This window comes from Mobula birostris, chromosome 5, assembly GCF_030028105.1.
Source record: "Mobula birostris isolate sMobBir1 chromosome 5, sMobBir1.hap1, whole genome shotgun sequence".
NCBI lineage: Eukaryota > Metazoa > Chordata > Chondrichthyes > Myliobatiformes > Myliobatidae > Mobula > Mobula birostris.
In genome coordinates, this window is record NC_092374.1 from 62,011,393 (window position 1) to 62,028,490 (window position 17,098).

Consider the following 17,098-nt stretch of genomic DNA (forward strand, 5'->3'; position numbering starts at 1 on the left):
GTCTTTACGGAAGTGTTCCCGCAATCTTGACGGTTTCATGGCTTCATTAGTCAGTACAGTATTACAAATAAGACACGTGGAGTGTCATTGACCTGATGGAAATGGGATAAGACCATACTCCATGTATGTAACATTGTATTGACACACTTCCTGTAGTTTCTGTTCCTTAGCAAGATTTGAATTCAAGGCTTCGCCGCCTTTAGACTCATAGAGATCGCACCCTATGTATTTATCCGTCATCGACAGGGCTAAATTAAAATTAAAACAAAAACACTAACTGAGAATGCCTATCAGACGTTGACGACGGCAGCGAGTTGACATGGATGGAACGATGGTAATGGCGCGCAAAGGAATGGCGAGGCGAAGATGAAGACGATCGCAACAATGAAAAGTACGTTGACGAGGATTCAGATTCGAATCTCAGTGTTAGTCGGGATAGAGCTAGTGTTCGGCAAGCTACCTTTATACGGTGCCAGTTAGCGCGATTGACAAATCACGTAAAGTATCATAATCCCCAAAGATGGTTCTTGACCGCATATATGAAGCCGAGGTCGCTTCGAACACCTGAAGAGGAATCCTCAGGGTCGTCAGGTTCACTGATAGGCTCTATTTCACCGTTTGGGTCCGCCCAGCGTTGTATCGTTGCGCAATCTGTTCTTCGTAGAGAAAGTTGAGAGTGTGTATTTGACTTAGCAAATGCTAAATTGCATGAACTCGTTCCGTGCTGCGAGTCCAGGGTACTGTTGGGCACCCTGGTTGCTAATTTCTGCATCCTCAATAATATCCGCTTGGTTGGTAAGGCCGGATAAGATTGCCGAGTTTCAGACTCATAGCGACAAAGAGTGCTCACCACCTGCAGAGCTATAGTTCTTCCTGTGTTCCAGTGCCTCATTCTGTTTTTGGAGGCGCCTGCTCGAGTAAAGGCTGGTTAGGTCTCATTCCTCAAGTTAGGGTGCCGCTTACCGCACCCCCAAGAATCTTGAATGCTCACCCCCGACGATTTCTGTTTCCTCATGACACGTAACCGCCCCGTTGGGAATCACTGCCGTAACATGTTTTATTGAACTCCAAAGTCTCAGATGGAGACAAGTGGGCGTACAGGAGCGACAAATGCTAGCTAGTTGAGCGGTGTCGCAGTAACAACCGTGCACTCAATGTCAGTAAGACCAAAGAGCTGATTGTGGAACACGAACCAATCTACATAGAGGGGTCAGAAATGGAGAGAGTGGACAATTTCAAGTTCCTGGGTATCAATATCTCTGAGGACCTATCCTGGTCCCAACATATCGATGCAGCTATAAAGAAGGCAAGACAGTGGCTATGTTTCATTAGGAATTTGAGGAGAATTGGCTTGTCATCTGAGACACTCGAAAACTTTCAGTGAGAGTGTTCTGAAGGGCTGCATCACTGTCTGGTATGGGGGAGGGGTGTTACTGCACGGGATCGAAAGAAACTACAGGAAATTGTAAAATTACTCAGCTCCATCTTGGGCACTAGCCTCCGTGTTATCCAAGACATCTTCAAAGAGCGGTGCCTCAGAAAAGCGGCGTCCATCATTAAGGACCCCCATCAGCCAGGCCATGCCTTCTTCTCGTACAGGAGGAGGTACAGAAGCCTGAAGGCACACACTCAGCGATTCAGGATAGTTTCTTCCCCTCTGCCATCCTCATGGGACATTGAACCCATGAAGACGATCTCACTTTTATTATTCGCAAACACGAGGAAATCTGCAGATGCTGGAATTTCAAGCTACACACATAAAAGTTGCTGGTGAACACAGCAGACCAGGCAGCATCTCTAGGAAGAGGTACAGTCGATGGCATGAACATTGACTTATCAAACTTCCGCTAATGCCTCACCTCTTCCTCGTACCCCATCCGTTATTTATTTATTTATATACACACATTCTTTTTCTCTCCCTCCTTTTTCTCCCTCTGTCTCTCTCACTATACTCCTTGCCCATCTTCGGCCCCCCCCCTTCCTTTCTCCCTAGGCCTCCTGTCCCATGATCTTCTCATATCCCTTTTGCCAATCACCGTCCAGCTCTTGGCTCCACCCCTCCCCCTCCTGTCTTCTCCTATCATTTTGGATCTCCCCCTCCCCCTCCCCCTCCAACTTTCAAATCTCTTACTATCTCTTCCTTCAGTTAGTCCTGACGAAGGGTCTCGGCCTGAAACGTCGACTGTACCTCTTCCTAGAGATGCTGCCTGGCCTGCTGCGTTCACCAGCAACTTTGATGTGCGTCACTTTTATTATTTCTGTTTTTGCACTACTTTTAATTTAACTATTTAATATACTTACTGTAATTGAAATACTTATTTCATATTTGCTATATTATTATGTATTGCATTGTACTGCTGCCATTAAGTTAACAATTTTCACGAATAATTTTAAGTTAACAATTAAACCTGATTCTGATTCCAAACACAAAAACGCGCTAAAACTCCTTATGTAACAACGTCATCACGCCAGACCAGCCTCTTCAAGCGAAACCCCAACTCAACGTCGGTGATTGTACATTTTTCCCGGTTACGTTACCCTACACTTTCCGCAAAAGAGCCGCTGCATTTTCTACCTTCGCCGCTGAATTCACTTCGGAAGTACGTAATTGGGGGTCAATTAAAACTAAATTGCCAGACAACTTTGGAGGGAAAGAAACAGTCAACGTTTCGGGCCGAAATGATGAACCTTCAGAGGTGATGAAGGCCCGATTGTTTCTTCCCTTCCATAGACGCTGCCTGGATTACAGAGTTCTCCAGCATGTTGTTTGCGTTGCTTTTATTCTCCACGCAACTAACCCTCCCCAGGTATGTTTAAAACTACTCATCCTCAAAGATTGTATAAACAAATTGGACTAGAATACCCGATTGAATCTCGAAGTTTACTGTAAAAACTGGTTTGGTTAAGGAAATGTTTGTCTTTTTCTTCAAAAATAGGAGTTTAATCACTCGTGCCTAACTTGCTCTGTGAGTGATATGTCGTGAATGTGAACTGATCGAGTTACCCAGTCACGATTTACTTTTAACCTCAAACGTTTTCGGATTTAAAACATTTTTAACCTTAATTACATTTTAATCAATACATGGCAGGAAGTTGGCGTTGACACATAATGCCGTATCAAATGTTTTAATCATCAGATTTAATTTTAATATCATGCAGTCTCAATTCTCTCTGTATCACGCTCTTGGTAATCTTTAAAACTACTGTATTTTAAAGTATAGTCAAATAAACCACATTCAAATGTTGAAAGCAACTGGGGCGCTGCGTGAAATGCCTTTCTGAATGAATATTCCAATCCTGTCACTCTCGTACTTTTGTATTTGAACCGTCCCATGTCCTCTTACCACACAAACGCCATGTGTCCTCTAGGTGGTGGCATCACAACAAGGCTCAGTAATTTTCGTGGGTGAAAACAGGGAGCCCGGATATTCTATTTATTTATTTCAAACAAGAGAAAATCTGCAGATGCTGGGAATCCAAGCAACACACACAAAATGCCGGAGGAAGTCAGCAGGTCAGGTACCATCTGAAGAAAAGAGTGCAGTCGCTGTTCTGGGCCGAAACCTTTCGATGCCGCGTGCTTATTTTGAGATAAGCACAGAAAACTGGAAACATTGCTGACGATGCAGGCAGGCAATGTTTGGAGACATCTGTGAACTATGTAAATTTACAGGTGCCTTGCTCAAATCTACATACCGCCGATAATGATCGTAGTCTTCGCTAGAAAACCAGTTAGCGATGTTTCGTTGCTGGTATGGTATTGTCACGTGTACCCAGGAACAGTGGGGGACTGTTCTGAATGCCATCCACACCGTTCATTCATCATTATCAGTAAATGGAAAACAGAATTAAATTACAGTTACAGAATAGGTGCACAGTGGGAAGACAATAAGGTGCAAGGCCATATGCGAAACAAAAGTTAAATGGAAGGCAGGAGAGGGATTATTCCACAGAATTGGATTTATTATCACTATCTTATATGACGTGAAATGTCTGCGACAATGGTACATTGCAAAGACATAAAATGAATAGTACAAATAAGGAGGTAGCGTTCTTGGTTATTTAAGAAATCTGATGGTAGAGGGGAAGAGGCTGTTCCTGTATCATAGACTGCGGGTCTTCGAGTTCCTCGTACGTCCTCTGGTAGTGACGAGAAGCGGGCATGTTGGAGATGGAATGGGTCTATATTGATGGAGTTATTCGGGCTTTAAAACAAAAAAAACCACGAACGTATTTTTTGCAAGGTTTGCTTACAGACATTTTCACCTTTCCCCATTTTCTGAATATCCGTCTGAATATTAAACGGGTCATCGCTTAACGGGTTCCACGACCTTAAATGGCCCTTTCCCTGTTCAAAGTACAAAGTTCAAAGGTTCGAAGTAAATTTATTATCAAACTACGACATGTCACTACATACTACTGGAAGATTAATTTTCTTGCAGACATTTACAGTAGAATAAAGAAATACAATAGAAAAACTACACATAAAATTGACATTCAAGTCAGGGGCATTTAAGTCTGGTGACCAAGAAAGTTACAAGAGGTCCAGGCATGATTTCTTGAAAGCCATCTCACAGGGAAGTGGCAATTCTGGACTAAACTTGAATCAATGAAAGATGCTCGACGGCTGTGAATATAAAGTTAAACCTCTTATATCCTCTAATAAAGTTAAATCAAGCGACATAGGCGACAATAGAGCTTCGCTTCCAGATGAGCTCAACGCCTTCTAAGCTCACTTAGACCATCAAAGCTTGATGGAATTATCATGTTACCAAAGCCCATGATGATCCTGTATTTCAGTCTCTGAAGCTGACGTGCGAGCTGTCTTCAGGAGGGTGAACCCATAAAAAGCTCCTGCAGTCTGAGGTACCCTCCTGCTTCAAGCAGACTTCAATTACACTGGTGCTTAGAAGAACGTGGTGACCTGCCTCGATGACTGTTGCCCAGTAGCACTTACATCCACTGTGATGAAGTGTCTTGAGAGGCTGGTGATAAAATATCAACTCCTGCCTGAGAAGCGCCTTGGATCTGCTCCAAATTGCCTAGCAGCAGAACAGGCTCACAGCGGGTGCCATCTCACTGGGTCTTTACTCCACGCTGGACAGCAAAGATGCATACGTCAGGATGCTGTTTACCAACAACAGCTCTGCATTCAATGTCGTCATCCCCTCAAAACTAAACAATAAGCTTCAAAACCTTGGTCTCAGTACCTCCTTGTGCAATTTTATCCTTGATTTCCTCACTTGTAGGCCCCAGTCAGTTTGAATTGGCAGTACCTCCATGACCTCCATCAGCACAGGTGAACCACAAGGCCGTGTGTTTAGGCCCCTGCTCTACTCGCTTTACACTTATGACTGCGTGGCTAAGCACAGCTGCAAAGCCATATTCTAGTTTGCTGATGATACCACTGTCACTGGCCGAATCAAAGGTGGTGATGAATCGGCATATAGGAGGGAGACTGCAAATCTGGCCAAGTGGTGCCACAGCAACAACATCTTACTCAATGTCAGCAAGACCAGGGAGTTGCTTATTGACTTTAGGAGGAGGAAACCAGAGGTTGTTGGACCAGAGCCAGTCCTCATCAGAGGACCAGAGTTGGAGATGGTAGGCAACTTTAAATTCCTCAGTGTTATCATTTTAGGAGACCTGTCCTAGACCCAGTTAGTAAGTGCAATTGTGAAGAAAGCACAGCAGTGCCTCTACTTCCTTAGGAGTTTGAGAAAATTTGGCATGACTTCTAAAACTTTGACAAACTTCTATAAATGTGTGGTAGAGAGTATATTGACTGGCTGCGTCACAGCCTGGTATGGAAAGACCAATGTCCTTGAATGAAAAACCCTACAAAAAGTAGTGGATATGGTCCTGTCCATCATGGATAAAGCTGTTCCCATAATTTGGCAGGCCTACATGAAGTGTTGCTGTCCGAAAGCAGCATCCATCATCAGGGAGCCCCACCACCCAGGATATGCTCTCTTCTCACTGCTGCCATCAGGAAGAAGGCACAGGAGCCTCAGGACTCACACCACCAAGTTCAGGAACAGTTATTACCCCTCAACCAGGCTCTTGAACCAAAGGGAATAACTTCACTTGCCCCATCATTGAAATTTTCCCACATTCTATGGATTCACTTTCAAGGATTCTTCATCTCATGTTCTCGATACTTATTGCTTATTTACTTATTGTTATTGCTTCCTTGTTTTTGTATTTGCACAGTTATTTGACTTTTGCACTCTGGTTTAATGCTTAAACTGGTGGGGCCTTTTATTGATTCTATTATTGTTATTATTCTATTATGGATTTATCAAATATGCCCACAAGAAATGATTCTCAGGATTGCATATGGTGACAAATGTGTACTTTGGTAATAAATTTACTTTGAACAATGTACAAAAGAAGACAAACTGTGCAAGTATGGAAAATAATAATAATTAAGTAAATAAATAATTCTGAGAACATGAGATGTAGAGTCCTTGAAAGTGAGTGCATAGGTTGTGTTCAGTGAGCAGTTCAGTGCTGAGCTGAGTGAAGTTATCCATGCTAGTTCATCAGCCTGACAGTCGAAGGGTAATAACTGTTCCTGAATGTGGTGGTGTGGGACCCAAGTCTCCTGTACCTCCTTTTTGATTGCAGCAGGGAGAAGAGATCATGGCCTGGATTGTAGGGGTCCTTGATGATGGATGCTGCTTTCTTATCTCAGCGCTCCTTCTAGATGTGCTCAGTGGTAGGGAGGGGTATTCCTGTGATGGACTGGGCTGTATTCAGCAGTTTTTTTGTAGGCTTTTCCATTTGGGGGCATCGGCTGATTCCATACCAGGCCTTATGCAGCCAGTCAAGTCTTCATTGCACATCTATGTAAGTTTGTCAAAGTTTTAGATGACATGCTGAAAGTGCACAAACATCTAAATATGTAGAGGTGCTGTTGTGCCTTCTTAGCAATGACCCTTGCATGTTGGTCCCAGGACAGATCCTCTGAGGAATTTAAAATTATTGACCCTTTCCACCTCTAACTGCCTATATTAGTTCAAAGTTCAAAGTAAATTTATCATCAAGTTATGTATACGTCACCATATAGTAGCCTGAGATTCATTTTCTTGCAGTCATTCACAGTAGATACAAAGAAACACAACAGAATCATTGAAATGCTACAAAGACCGCCACTGTGCAAATACAAAAAATACAATTAATAATAATAATAATAGTAATAATAATAATGATTACATTTGCTTTTCATCGTGACTGTGATTCTGGAACTCCTGGAACCTGTGGTTTGCAGTTTGGAGATCATTTGGGTGTTGCAGCGCTCTGCACACTCCGAGGAGATTCGGGGAGGCAGAGGGAGAGGCAGCATGTGTGAATCTTGTGGTGAGAAGGCTGCAGGACGGGGCGCGAGCCGATCTTTGACTCCATTTAGCGGATTAAAGCTGACTGGAGAGCTCCTCCAGTGAGGCTTTATGGGAAAAACTGAGGAAGAAGGAAGGTATAACAACGTTATTGGGACTATATTATAGATCACCCAATAGTCTTCAGGATGTAGAGGAGCAAATTTGTAAAGAGGTCGCAGACTGTTGCAAGAAGCACAAGTCTGTGACAGTAAGCAATTTCAACTTTCCACATATTGACTGCGACTCCCATACTGTAAAAGGGCTGGATGGGAAAGAGTTTGCCACATGCGTTCAGGAATGTATCCTTAATTAGTACATAGAAGTCCCAAATAGAGAGAATGCGATACTGAATGTGCTATTAGGGAATGAGACTGGGCAGGTGACAGACGTTTGTGTTGGGTAACATTTTGCATCTAGTGATGATAATGCCTTTATTTCAAAGTATTTAATTACAGAAAAAGATGGGTCTGGTCCTCGGGTTGAGATTCTGTTTTAGAGAAACACCTATTCTGAAGGTGTCAGAAAGGATCAGGCAGGAGTGGATTGGGGCAGGTTGCTTTCTGGCAAAGGTGTACTTGGTAAGTTGGAGCTCCAAAAGTGAAATTTTGAGAGTACAGTGTTTGCATGTTCTTGTCAGAATAAAAGGCAAAGGCAACAGATTTAGGGAACCTTAGTTTTCGAGAAATATTGAGGCCCTGGTTAGGAAAAAGATGGCACATAGCAGGTATAGGCAGGTAGGAACAAATAAGGTACTTGAGTATGCGAGAGAACACTGAAGAAGGAAATCAGGAGGGCTGAAAGTAGTCATGAGTTTGCTGTAGCAGACAAGGAGAATCCCAAGGGTTTCTACAGATATATTAAAACAAAAAGATAGCAAGGAACAAAATTGGTCCTCTGGAAAAAGAGAGTTGTAATCTATGCAAGGAGCCAAAAGAGATGCGACAGATCTAAAATGGATATTTTGCATCTGTATTTACTTGGGAGATGGATGCAGAGTCTACAGAAGTGAGGCAAATTGGTAGTGAGGTCATGGACCCAATACAGATTACAGAGGACTGTACACTGATTACAGAGGAGGAGGTGTTTGCTGTTGAGGCAAATAAAGGTTGGAAAATTCCTAGGGCCTGACAAAGTATTCCCTTGGGCCCTGTGGAAGGCAAGTGCAGAAATTATACGGGCCCTACCAGAGACATTTAAAACATCCTCAGCCACAGATGAGGGTAGCTAATGTTCTTCCGTTGTTTAAAAAAGGCTCTAAAGAATAAGACTGAAAATTATAGGCCAGTGAGCCTGACATCAGTAGTGGAAAAGTTATTGGAAGGTATTCTAACGACTGGATAGATGAGTATGTGGATAGACGTGGACTGATTAGGTATAGTCAACATGGCTCTGTGCATGCTAGGTCATGTCTAACCAATCTTATAGAGTTTTCGAACAAGTTACCAGGAAGGTTGATGAAAGCAAGGCAGTGGATATTCCGTACATGGCCTTTGACATGGTCCCACGTGAGAGGTTGGTCAAGAAAGTTCAGTGACTTGGCCTTCAAGATGAGGAAGTAAATAGGGTTAGACATTGGTTTTGCAGGAGAAGCCAGGGAGTGGTAGTTTATGGTTACCTCTCTGACTGGAGGCCTGTGATTAGCGGTGTGCCACAGGGACTGGTGCTGGATCTATTGATGTTTGTCATCCCTATCAACGATCTAGATGATAATCTGATAAACTAGCTGATTGGCAGGAGCCAAAGGGTGAGGGTAAAGGGAGACTTCTTTGACTGGCTACCAGTGATTAAAGGTGTTGCACAGGCATCTGTGTTGGGACCAATTCTTTGGATGATGTAATTGATGGCTTTGTTACAAAGTTTGCAGAAGGTATGAAGATAGGTGGAGGGTCAGGTAGTTTTGAGTAAGTAGAGAGGCTACAGAAAGACTTAGACAGAATAGGAGAATGGGCAAAGAAATATCATATGGAATACAGGGTCAGGAAGTGTATGGTGTACCACAGGGGTTTGTGTTGGAACCAGTTCTTGGTGGGAGAGTCTAAGATCAGAGAACTCAGCCTCAAAATAGAGGGGCATCCTTTTAGAATGGAGATGAGGAGGAATTTCTTTGTCCAGAGAGTGGTGGATCTGTGGAATTCTTTGCCAGAGGCAGCTGTGGAGGTCAAGGTTTTATGTATATTTAAGGCAGAGGTTGATAGATAATTGATTGATCAGGGTATAAAGGGATATGGGAGAAGGCTGGAGATTTGGGCTGAGAGGCAAACTGTATCAGCTATGGTGAAATGGCAGAGCAGAGTCAAAGGGCTACATGGCCTAATTCTGCTCTTATGTTATTGATTTGCATGTACATGATTATGCGCATTTATGTAGCACCTTTCAAGCCACCCATAAATGCATACAGCTATTGAAATATAGAAGTCACACTGTTGGCGTCTCCCAAGTTTGCTCTGTAACTCCATGAAGTTTTTCCAGTCTGACCTCTGAAGCACTGAAATGGCTCAAACCCGAGTCAACAATGACTTGTTTTAGCGAATATGGTGCTTGGTTCTTGTTGGATTTACTGTATGGGATTGCATACAACCAAACTAATTTCCTCTACTGTGTCTGATGGGTCAGCATACACTTGATTTTAAGAATTCCCTCTGTTCGGCTCTATAGAGTGTGCTTCTTGCTTTCTGGAATCACTTAAGAATTAACACAAGACTGCCTTTTTACTTGTGCCTTCGTTTCACCATCCAACGACATTGGCTAATGCCTCCACATCTTTGCTGATGATCTCTAGGTTTACCTCCCTCAGTATGTAGTTTGTTGTCAGAATGCTTGTGGGGCAGGAGCAGGTAAACATGGGGAAGAGCAAGCCAGGACCTCTATATCCTATACTGACCAGCTGTCCTGCAATATGACACCATCAGCACATCTATACTGATCTGCATCACAGAACATGGAGAGAGCAGCAAACTTCATAGTGGAGAACCTGTCAACAGTAGTGGGAAAAGTCCAGGAGAAAAGACATAATGTTGCAGTTATGAACATTGGTGGGACCGCACTTGGAGTATTGTGTGAAGTCTTGGTTACCCTGTTAAGAAAAGATTTTGTCATGCTGGTGAGGTTGTAAATGAGATATGAGGATGTTGCCTGTTCTAACGACTCTGAGAGACTGGCTGTGCTCAATCTTTATTCCTTGGAAGAGAATGAGGGGATGATCTCATTAAAGCTTATAAAATCTTGAAGGTTATGGATAAGGTAGACTGTCATAGTCTTTTCCCTAGGATTGTGGGTCTAAAATAAAGATGAGAGACGAAAATTGAAGAGAGACCCAAAAAGGACCCACCAGTGTCTTTACTTCCTGAGAAAGCTAAAGAAATTTGGCCTGTCCCCTAAAACCCTCTCTAATTTTTATAGATGCACCGTTGAAAACATTCTTCTAGGGTGCATCACAACCTGGTATGGAAGTTGTCCTGTCCAGGACCGGAAGAAGCTGCAGAAGATCGTGAACACGGCACAGCACATCACATAAACCAATCTTCTGTCCTTGGACTCACTTTACACTGCACGCTGTCGGAGCAGTACTGCCAGGATAATCAAGGACGTGACCCACCCAGCCAACACACTTTTTGTCCGTATTCCCTCGGGGAGAAGGCTCAGGAGCTTGAAGACTCGTATGGCCAGATCTGGCAACAGCTTCTTTCCAACTGTGATAAGACTGCTGAACAGATCCCGACCCGGATCTGGGCCGTACTCTCCAAATATCCGGACCTGCCTCTTGGTTTTTTTGCACTACCTTATTTTCCATTTTCTACTTTCTACTTTCTATTTATGATTTATGATTTATAATTTGGATTTTTAATACTATCGATTTGTACTCCAGGGAGCAGGAAGCGCAGAACCAAATACCGGTGATGATTGTACGTTCTAGTATCAATTGTTTGGCGACCATAAAGTATAAAAGTAACTTTTTCACATCAAATGGTCAGTACTTGGAATGTGCTGGCAGATGAAGTACTTGAGACAGGTACAACATTTAAGAGGCATTTGGATGGGTACATGGAGGAGAGAGGCTTGGAAGGTTATGGGCTGAATACAGGCAACTGGGACTAGCTGGGAGGACATTGTGGTCAGTATGGACCAGGTGGGCTGAAGGACATATTTCCATGCTGTGTTCCTTTATGACTCTATAAATGTTGGGACAATAGCAAGATTACTAAAGTCAGGATGAAATTATGGAAGGGGAAATTACATTTTGCATATTTTGAGACTGTAAACAACACACAAGAGATGAGAGTGAGCCAGTTGATGTGTATTTGAACTTCCATAAGGGCCTTTGATAACCTGTTGCTTGAGATGTAATGAACAAAACCAGACTACGTGGTTTTGGAGAGTTATGCACAGGCAGATCATTTTTAAATTGGGAGCATGCAACGTATGGTGTCTCAGCAATTTCAAATAATTTGGATTAGGGAATATATTGCGATACATGCACATTTACTCCTAATTCTAAGGTAAGTGGTACTACAGCCTATGAGAAAGATGCAGAGAGGCATGAGGCATCAGGGGAATGTAAACAGTTAAGTGAACAAGCAAGAGCTTGGCAGGTGGATTATACTGCACTGTGGTGAAATGGGAGGTCACACACTGTGGTAGAAATGAAGAGAAAGCTCGAGCATTTTTTGGAACAGATACAGCCCAGGAATAGGCCCTTCAGTCCACAATATCTGTGCTGACTATGATACCAATCCAAACTACTCCCATCTGTCTGTGTTTGGTCTGTACCTTTCCATTCCTGCCTGTGCCCGGGCCTCATATTTGCTTCCACCACTTGGCTGCCAGCATGTTCCAGGCACCTATCTTCACTTTAAAAAAACTTGCCTGAAAAATCCACCCCCCCCTCCACCTCACGTTAAAACTGTTCACTCTAGCATTTTTGACCTGGGAAACTGTCTATCTAAGCCATCTATGCCTCTCATAATTTTACATCCATTTTTCAGGTTTCCTCTCTGTCTCCAGTTACCTAGAGAAAACAGACCAAATCTGCACAACCTCTCCTTTTACTAATACTCCTTTTATCCAGGCAATATCCTGGTGAACCTCTTCTTACTCTCTCCAAAGTTTCCAACATCCTTCCTGTGATATGGTGACCAGAATTTTGCATGACACTCCAAAGGTTATATGCAACTGCAATATGAAGGGAAGCATGCCATATACCTCTTTACCACCATATCTACATATGTTGCCACCTTCAGCGGGTTATATTCAGGGGATATACTGTTAGAAAGGTCAAGAAAGGCAAAGGTCAGAGGTGGACCATGTGAACAGATGAAAACAGGGTGAAAAGTGACAAACAGTGTTAAAACTTTTTAAATATATATGAGGAACCAGGAAATGGCCAAGTTGAACTGAAACAAGAACTGTTCAAAAGTCCCCACTGAAAGACAGGAAGAACTTAATTCCAGGTTGGTTACCTTAGCTGTGTTTTCAGAGGAAGCAAGTGAGAGAAGCTGTTTAACACAAGAAGAAATTCAGTCGGAGAAAGGAGAGTGGTGGTAGAGGGGACTGGCTGACCCTCCGTTCAGTAGAAACTAAAGAGCCCTCAGACAGAGCACCCACAAACAGAAAGGCAAGTGTGGGGGTACAATGGGCAGTCTAACTGACTGGAGACTGGAAGTTATGGATAAGAATTGCAGAGCAAGGGGTTAAGTAAGGAGTTCTGTGATCTCCAATAATGAAGGCCAGTTGGTGGAGATGGAGGGGGGCACACTCGTTAATGATAGCATTCCTTCTTTGCATCATTGTTACACTTGTCACTGACTTGGAGGGAATAATTGGAAAAGCTGAAGTGTGTAACTACAGTGCACTTTATAAAATGTACTGCAAATGACTAGCTGGATAGCTTCAGGAGACCAGTCATTCACTCCAGGATTCATAACTACTGACCTGTTTATAACCACAGCAAGTGTGTGGCTGGTTCTTTTTTGTTGGTCAATAGTGACCTCCAAAGATGCTCATGATGTAGAACATGAGAAGGGTAATAATGAATATCATTCGGTAGAGGGATTTTACTTTGAAATGTTCATTCTCTGTCACTTACCTGACAGAGGTTATTCAGTAAGTCAGGGAGCAGGGAGCCTCGGTGAAGTAGGGGGGAAGAATGAATATGTAATTTTATTTCGCTTTTAAATTCCTAAATCTCAATTTACACTTTACTGTTGAAACAGGCCCAAAGCAGTGTGTCAGTTCAAGCTTCAAACAAGAAAAAGCTCAGCACGCAGGTGCGAGTCTGGTGCAGAGTAACTGTGGTTGAGTTGGGCTTTAGTTCGGTCTGATGGCAATCTCTGGTAATAATTCCAACAACCATCTTTCTAATTTACATATAAGATGACTACACCATGGAAGAATGTCTCAAAATTTCAGCTGTAACACGAAATCCAACAATTGTGTCCATGTAAAACCAGCAACTTCTGTTGTGTATAAATGCTGTTAAAAGCACAAGTTACTATCATGAGTAACCCATCTTGAGACCCAATCCACACACGATTAATGCTACAAATTCAACCTTTGAGGCACTATTCCCAGCATTAAAAAGGGACATATAATCCAACTGTTTATACAGGGACACCTAGATTAAGTCCATATACAAGATCTATTCTGATGTTGGTTTGGGCTGTTCCAACAACTCCTCAGAGGTATCTCGTAAACACTAAGGATTCTGCAAATACTGGGTGTCTTAAAGAACACACACACACAAACTGCTGGAGGAACTCTGCAAGTCAGGCAGAATCTATGTGGGGTGAAGGGTGGGGGGTGGTGAGATAAACAATAGATATTTCAAGCCAAGGTCCTTCAGCTGCAATGTAAAGGATGGGGACAGAAGCCCAAATAAGGAGGCAAGAGAGGAAGGAGTATGAGCTGGCAGGTGATAAATAAGGGGGAATGTAGGTGGGAGGATGGGGGATGAAGTGAGAAGCTTGGAAGGGATAGGTGGGAGAAGTAAAAGGCTAATGAAAAAGGAATCTGACAGGAGAGGAGATTAGACCATGGAGAAGGTGTAGGAGGGGAGTCAGAGGGAGGTGATGGACAGGTGAGAAGAGAAAGGGGAAACAGGGCAACCAGAATGGAAAATGAAGGGAGGGTGAAATTGCCATTTACTATGGAAATCTTCATGCCATACCTAGATAGAATATAAGGTGTTGCTCCTACAGTTTGGCCTCAAGGTAGATAAGGTTACCTGGAGCAGATAGTATACACCCCAGAGTTCTGAAAGAGGTAGGTGAAGAGATCATTGAGGCATTAGATTGGTCTTTTAAGAATCAGTTGATTCTGGCATGGTTGCAGAAGAATGGAAAATAGTAAATGTCACTCCATCCTTCAAGAAGGGAGAGAGGCAGAAGAAAGGAAACTTGTGCCAGTTAGTCTGACCTCAGTGTTAGAGTTGATTGTTAAGGATGTAATTTCAGGGTACTTGGAGGTACATGATAAAATATGCCTTAATCAGCATGGTTTCTTCCAGGGAAAGTCTTGCCTGACAAATATGTCAGAATTCTTTGAAGAAATAACAAGCAGGAGAATTGGTTGTTGTTGTGTACTTGGACTTTCAGAAGCTCATTGACAAAGTACCACACCTAAGGCTGCTTAATAAGCTACGAACCCATGGTATTACAGGAAATTTCTAGCATGGAAAAAGCGGTGGCTGATTGGCAGGAGGTAAAGACTGGGAAGAAAGGGAGCCTTTTCTGGCTGTTGCTGGTGACTAATGGTGTTCCACAGCGGTCTATATTGGGACTGATGCTTTTTACATTATACGTCAATGATTTGGGTGATGTAATTGATGGCTTTGTTGCAAAATTTACAGACCATATGAAGATAGGTGGAAGGGCAGCAAGTTTTGAGGAAGTAGAGAGGCTACAGAAGGACTTATACAGATTAGGAGAATGGGCAAAGAAATGGCAGATGGATTACAGTGTCAGGAAGTGTATGGCCATGCACTTTGGTAGAAGAAATGAAAAGGTTGACTATTTTCTAAATGGAGAGAAAATAAAAACAGAGGCTTAAAGGGGCTTGTGAGTCCTTGTGCAGGGTTTCCTAGAAGTTAATTTGCAGGTCAAGTCTGTGGTGAGGAAGGGAAATACAGTATTAGCATTTATTTCAAGAGGACTAGAATATAAAATCAAGGACGTACCATAGGTGAATCTGTGGAATTCACTGCCACATGCAACTGTGGAGGCCAAGTCTTTATATACATTTAAGACAGAGGTAGACAGATTTTTGACTGGTCAGAGCATGAAGGGGTACAGAGAGAAGGCAGGAGATTGGCACTGAGAGGATAATTAGATCAGTCATGATAAAACTGTGGAGTAGACTTGATGGGCCAAATGACCTAATTGTGTTCAAATATCTTATGGTCTATGTCAGAATGGGAGTGGGAATTCGAATTGAAATGGATCAGTATTTCAGACCATTGTAGCAGACCGTGCAAAGGTGCTAAACAAAGTGGCCCTTATTCTATCTTGGTTTGCACCAGCATGGAGCAGACTGTGCCACATAACCCCAACAAACTTGCAGGTAAAATGTTTCCCCATCTGGAAGTATTGTTTGGGGCCCTGATATGTGGGAAATGCAAGTGAAGGAACCACTACACCTCTTCCCACCCTGTCACTTGTAACAAGTTTCCTTCTCTCAGTTCCTCCATCTACACTTCTGTTCTGAGGTTGGTCTTGCATTCTAGAACATTTGAGGTATTCTTTTTCAAAGAACAGGAACTTTCTTCCACCATCACCAATGCAGCCTTCACCTACATCTCCTCCAATTCTTGCATATCGGCCTACACCCTATTCTCCTGCTGCCATAACAGGGAAGGGTTCTCCCCATCCTTACCTACCTCCCCACAAGCCTTTATATCCCATATCATTCTCTGTAACTTATGCCATACCCAATGGACTTCTACAACTAAACACATCTCTCCACTCCTCTCCCCACCCTAAATCATCTTCTTTCCAGAGGGATCACTCTGTACAAAACTCCCACTCAACCTTCCCCATGGATTCCCTCCTGGCATTCAGCCCTGCAAGTGTGACAAGGGTTATGCCTGCCCCTCACCATTCAAGGCCTCAAACCATCCAAACGAGGAGACACTTTACTGTTGAGTCTGTCATGGTCATGTTATATCTGGAATCTCAAATGCAGCCTTCTCTACATCAGTGAGACCTGACACAGACTGGGGACTGCTTTGTTAAGCTCCTTCAGTCTGCCCACCACAAAAGGCAGGAACTCATGGTGGCTAACCATTTCAACTGGACTGCCCTAGACAGACATGTCTGTCCATGGCCTCCATTGCCATGAGGTGAAACACAGATTGGAGTAGCAACACATTATTCTGTTAGGACACTCCTCTATTCTGAGGATGTGCCCTCTGGTCTTAAGACCCTCCAAAGAAAACATCTTCTCTATCGCAGCCTTTCAACGTTGTGTTTAGTGGTAGAATAGTATAGTGGTCCTGCTAAAGGGTCACGGCCCAAAATGTCAACTGTAACTTTTTTTTCCCCATAGATGCTGCCCGGCCTGCTGAGTTCCTCCAGCATTTTGTGTGTGTAGCTTGGATTTTCAGCATCTGCAAATTCTCTCGTTTGCCTTTCAACATTCTATAGGTTTCAATGATATCACCCCTCATTCTTCTGTATTCTAGTGAGTATAGGCCCAGAACCAAATACTCTTATGACAAGCCTTTC